This window comes from Cheilinus undulatus, linkage group 8, assembly GCF_018320785.1.
Source record: "Cheilinus undulatus linkage group 8, ASM1832078v1, whole genome shotgun sequence".
Taxonomy (NCBI): domain Eukaryota; kingdom Metazoa; phylum Chordata; class Actinopteri; order Labriformes; family Labridae; genus Cheilinus; species Cheilinus undulatus.
In genome coordinates, this window is record NC_054872.1 from 26,704,488 (window position 1) to 26,710,932 (window position 6,445).

Genomic DNA, 6,445 nt, shown 5'->3' on the forward strand with positions numbered 1-6,445 from the left:
TCTGCCTTGTGCTAGCCTTTGGCTTGGTCCTATATTCTCGTGGTGCTAACGCTAGTGACTACTGATGTTTCATATTCCTTTAAAAGTCCTTCTTTAAGATGAAAACTCATCCGACTTAAAGGTTCTGATGTTTTTGACTCGAGGACTTTTTTCCTCTCTTCAGGATCTTTGTGGAGCATGTTTCACAAACACCTTGTTATCCTCCTCTGCAACACTGAAAAACTCACATAGTAAAGTAAAGCCTACTAAAGGTTCGTGCGTTAGGGTCTCTGTGCAGCAGAGGATTCTTCTGGGGCTAAATGCAACTCGATGCCACCTACTGTTTTTGAATGTGAAGTCTCGAGAGGGGTAAACAAACTCCTTTATTATCGGTGGTTGGTTAACATTCTATTATCTGAATAAAAAATTCTGTGAAATATTTGCTTTATTGGCTGATCACTTATCAGCATGATTATAGCGCATCCCTAATATGAACCCAACAAAACTACAAAATATGTATTTATAAATGACACATTTAGATTCAGATGTGACAGTGGGTAGATATGTTTTTAGGTGTTTTACAGTTTCCCCTTCATTCTGTTAATCTAAGCCAACAACTTCTTAGCTCTATCTTGGTGTTTCAGATATAAACTTGTGTGTATTTCAGCCTCATCTTTTAAAATATGCCAACAATTCCAACCCTGCTGTGTATGAGCTAAAGATCAGTGGCAGACATCACTAAGGTTCCTGTGGCTAAATGGAAAACTTTTTCTTCTGTAAAGTGACCCTGGAACTCATGCATGCATGCTATGCTAAATGTATCTATAGCCCTCAAGGATTTACAAGTTAGAGAAGGCCAGTAGTAAAAACCCCACAACTAACCAAGTTTAGTTCCTGTGGTATACACTAAAACACACAAACACACGCACACACAAACACACACTCTGCTGAGGTTAAATTGTTACAGGTGCAAGGGCAAAGTGCATGTATGTGTGTCATGGATACGTTAGCATTCTCTAAATGCATACACACATTGCTTACCCCCTCCAAATATAGTTTGCTACACCCTTGCTAGTAGCATAAATGTCATCCTACAAACTGTGCAAGTAAGTTTCCTTAAAACTTTGGCAAGAATCCAGAGCACACAAAGCAGCCTTTGTCCTTCATCCTTAAAAATATTTCTAGGAAAAAAACCTCTCTGGTGGTTGTCTTTTTTGTGTTTTCTCACTAATTCATTGAAACTCTGTCATGTTGTTCTCTAACCCTTCTGTTCTGTCTCTATGTTCTTTTTTTGTCTACCATTGGTCACGCTCATTGCATAATCTCACAGTCGCTTAATTATCAAGAACGCTCTGTCTAGCACTAGCCGGGTTAGGGGGCTGTACCTGTTCCTGTCTACAAGTAAAAACCAGAAGCTCATGCACACACATGCACACCAAATCAATCACCGTCTCCATTTGCACCATCATCCCTGCATGGTTTCCTTACTCATGTTGAGCTAGATTGTGGTAAAAAGCTAATGTGCTACTAGAAAAACACCTGTTGATGCAATTGCAGATAGCAGCTTCCAATGCAACACAGCCAGATCCACCCACTCTCAGACACACACAGAGTAATGATGCTTCTCTGCAAGCTAGATTTCATTGCTATCTTTGTTTTATGTTTTAGTATCCCTTAGTTTATATTGTGCAACTGCTGCAGCTGATAATAGCACGTAGAGGGGCCACTGAGGATGGGAGCACAGATGTGATCCTAAAGGAGTTTGTCAAAGAAGAGCTTAGAGATGACTTTAGTGAGCACAGTCCATTAATAATTGATGAACTAAGTCAAACAGGGGATGAGTATTTGTTTGTGTGTGCCCCTCATCTTGGCAAAATGGTTGTCACCATGGTGATCTCCTAAATAAGGGTGCAGCAAAATCCATCTATCATAACGATAAAGCAGTGAAGAAAAACCTACATTTGTACATACTTCCACGTTTTGTCGCATTCAAAACTGTGTCCTTGAAAATTGAATTAATGGAATTGATATTAATTTACACACAAAGTTGCTTTTTAAGCCCTGAGGGTATGGCTGCAGCAGTCCAGATGGGCAACATTAGCAATCAGTCAAGAGCCAAAGCTGCTGTAGGGGACTTAGAGGTCATTTACTTGGTAAGATTTTTTTTTTTTTTTTTTTTTCTTTTGGTATCATAATTATTCAAAGGGGACTTTTAGTTTTACAAAAACACACACAAGCTGTTGTCAAGATTATACAAGAGATTTTGGTATTTTTGGATAAGATTCGTATAAATAAACAGTTGTTTACAAGGAATAAAGAATCTTTGTCATATGTCAAACTCTGATATTGCAGTTAGATGTAGTTCTGCATTAGTATAGACCTGTGTTGATAAATCTTATCTGTGGTTGTATCACCTCAATTCAAAATTGCAGCCCTTTAGAAACAGAATGTGGTTTTATATGTATTTACTTACAAAACATTTATAAGCATTCCATACAATCTACTTCAATGACAGTTTTGTAAAAGGGAGCTCCCCAGAAGCTTTCTGAGCTTATGTAAGGGGGCTCTGATTCAAGAATAACACCCACTATACATATATAATAACATACACCTATACAATTTACAATTTACATTTACATTTTCAACTTATACTTTATAACTTATACTGAGTTGAAAAATTTGAAGTTTTGAAATGTAGGAATGTAGAAACATTGCCTTTTTTGATGTAGAGGTTAGAGAAACTTTCAAGTAAGACTGCCATGGTTTCAAATGTAGGATGCTATTTTTTTTCCTTCACTTTGAAAAGCCAATGGATTGGACAGAATCCATGTCTGTCGTCAGGCAGATCTATCTAATCTGAAAAGAGTGCACCTGTTCTGAGAATGAAAAGACCAATCAGTGTCATTTAATGGAATTAGGCAGAAGCTTTCAAGATAGTCTGGCTGCAGACCATTCATCTCTGATGGCCAGACGGTTCATTTGAGATATGGAAATACACACTAAAACTTTTAAAATTAAATCAGATTAAATTTCCATTTAGCGTTATAGTAAGGGTTAAGGTACCAGTTAGGATTCCAAAAGTTAAAACCTGACTTACAAACGTGATTAAAAAACATTTAATAAAGCTGACTAAACTGTCTGTTTGAAGGAAAATGCTTTTTCGCTATTAAAAAACTGTCTAACGCAGCAAGTGTGGCTAATAGCTCTGTTAGCTGTGTAAGCTATGTAGCTAACAGAGCTTCATTTGCTAAAGCTCACATTGCTAAAGCTAACTCAGCTACAGTGACTTATGTTGTAATGCTAATCATGTTTTGAGCATAGCTATTTTAGCTTTAGCTAAAACCCATAAAGCCACCACTCACCATATCAGCTTCTAAAATAATTAAAAGAGTTCTTAAAGTAAGTTAAAAGCCTCTTTAAAGAGGAAGGTCTTTAGGCTCTCTGAAAGCATCCACGGTCTGTGGGGTCCTGAGGTGGCTGGGCAGGGAGTTCCACAGACGTGGTGCAGCAGCGCAGAAGGCCCGATCTCCCATGGTCCGGAGCTTGGTTCTGGGAGGGTGGAGAAGGTTTTGGCGTGTGGAGCGTGTATTCCTGGTTTGGGTTTGCTGGGTGAGGAGTTCTTTGAGGTATGGTGGGGCGTTTCCATAGATGCACTGATGGGTGATGAGAGCAACTTTGTAATTTATTCTTGCAGAGATGGGAAGCCAGTGAAGTGTGCGGAGTACTGGGGTGATGTGTTCATGTTTTCTGACTCTGAGTAGGAATTTAATCCCAGATGAGACTTATTTATGAAATGTTGCCTAGTCTGTCATGTTTGCAGCGTGGTTATTTCATGAATGCCACCGCCACACTTTGTTCATGATTAAATATGTTTTACCAGCAAATTACAGCACTTCCTTTCTTAGAAATATGGTGTCTCAGATGAACATTCTGCAGCCAAACCCCTCTAAAAACTACAGGCAGGGTTTAGTAGTATACAGAAATGGCAAGTGGTATATTGATTAGCTTGTATGTAGCTATAGCTGCAGTTTTTTAAAACAGAATTGGACCACAAGAAAGGTAAAAAAAAAAAAAAAATTGCATTGGAAACTTTTTTTTGGCATTAAAGGATGTTTTTGCTCTTCTCCTGACTGGCCCAGCATCAGTTTGTGATAGTTACAGTTGGTACACAATGGCTGCCATGGAACGGTTGTCTTAAATGTAGCTACAGCGGTAGTTTTGTCAGAAATTGACTTTCTTGATGAAAAGAAAAGCAAAGAATTGCACTGAAAGCTTGTCTTGGCAGAAAATATGTTTTTGCTCTTCGTCCAGCAGGCCTGGGCGTGGGTTTGTTGCACCAACTGGCTCCACTAACAGTGACCAGCAATAGCAACTACCATGTCAAGGTCACTCTCCAGAGCTGTGTATGCCCACTACACCATGTGTTTCATCAACCTGATTGGCCTATAATGAATGAGACAGCTTGTTTGTCCAGTCACCCTTTACAATTAATTCAAAAGGTTCTGCCCTTCCCAAACACAGGTCATAGACAGATGGTCAGATGGATGTGTAATGTGCCCCATGCCAAATCCTTACCTAAGCTCTGTCTAAGATTTTAACTTAAAAATTAGTGTGAGGATTAGTAAAAATATCCTCAAATCTGAGGGTCCCCATAAGGTCAGTGAGCTCCTGTTGTGAGTCCCAATAATCCACAAAACATGAAAAAATACAAGCATGGTCATTTTAAGAAGTCTGGAGGAGAGCTATAGAGCAGCTGATCTACAGAGGGTCCCTCTCCCTCTTTTTCACTCTCACACACACACAGACACACATTTGGTTTGAGTGATTTATGAGGTCCCAGAAATGGTCTGAGTTCCCTTTTTTGTGGACAGGTTGTGTGTCCACTTTTCCGATGACAGCAGGTGATTGGTAGAGGGGAGGTCAGATCACAATCTGGAGGTTATTGGGTGAGTTAAAACAGGCAGCCAGTGATAGTTTAGTTGGGGTGGTGGTCTTCTCTCAAGCTTCTAACAGCTAACAGATGGTGTCCTCTACCAGAAAGGACTAATGGAATAAAATACTGTGATTCAGTCAGACTCACGCACAAACACACATTGATCCTTCAAGGAAAGAGGCTCAAAGGGATCTAAGGGATGTTTTTGGGATCATTCAGATGCAGGGAATGGGAGGAGTCTTTAAATCAGAGACACTACTCATTCAAGTAAAATGTTCTTTTCTGATGTGGGACTTTATTCAGCCATTAGATAGAAATATGCTCACAACCAAGGCGCCTTAGTCACTGATGTTAACCCAGATTATTTGGATGCACTGTCATAAATTTTACATGAACAAAAAACCCTTGACTTGATTTTTGACCACGACAGAAAGACTGACAGTCCAAGCATAATTAAAGTAGGATGGTGCATGCAGGCAAGCAAAATTAAAACTGTATCATATTTGACCTCTGTCCCTTCCATCTTTGGCATTCTGACCCAAACTAGTTACATTTTTGCCCAGTTTTCACATATGAAATACAAGAATCTTGTCCATCCAATATTTGGTATTAACACGTGTTATATTTGAAATTGTGGTAGAATTCCTATATCTTACTAAAACAAAGGTGGCCAAAATTTCATCCAAGCCTCCATTTAAAGCAAGTCAACTCCTCGTTAACAATACCTATGCAGTGGAAACATGGAATCTAATACAGGCTATTTGCCTGAGGTCAGTTTAGCTTGAGATAAACTCAGAGGCTAGGTCAGGGGTTGCACAAAGAAGAGCCAAAGAACAGTACTGGACAGGATTACTTAGCTTCTCAAAGTCTCCATTGTTACTGTTATATGGTTAAAAGCAATCCCATTAGTGTCCACATGGGCAGAGGGGATGAGATATAAAGAGGAGGCACAGTTTGTCTCGTTGTAACAGGCTTATGGTTAGGGTCTGTGAGCTTCAAAGCACTATGAGTTAGTTCTCCTCACATATCTGTTGTCTTATCTGTGCTGAATCGTAGACTATAGAATCTCACATCTGTAGTTGGTCAGCAAGAACTGATGATGCACATAATAAGACATCAATTTTTAAATATAAATACTGTAGCATTTATAAGACTGATTTCTTAGTTCATGTGGGATGCTTCCTTTCGTTCCACTCCTTCATTGGAATCAGGGATTTAATCCCATTATTGGAAATTGAACTTAAGTAGGTTAGCATCAGTGGCTTTGCCTATTACAGGGATGTTTGTGTTTGGAGTCTGTGCGCTAACATAGCTCTCTTAAATGTACAGTGAGCTAAATGCAGTCTGCATCACAGCATTGAGCTTAAAAATAAAATAAAAAGCTCAAATTTAGATTTAACCCTTGCACAAAACCTAGTTTGTAACTATCACCATTATGATGAAGCTAGTGTGTTTCAAAAGTGCACAGATAGATAGATAGCTAGCTAGCTAGATAGATAGATAGATAGATAGATAGATAGATAGATAGATAGA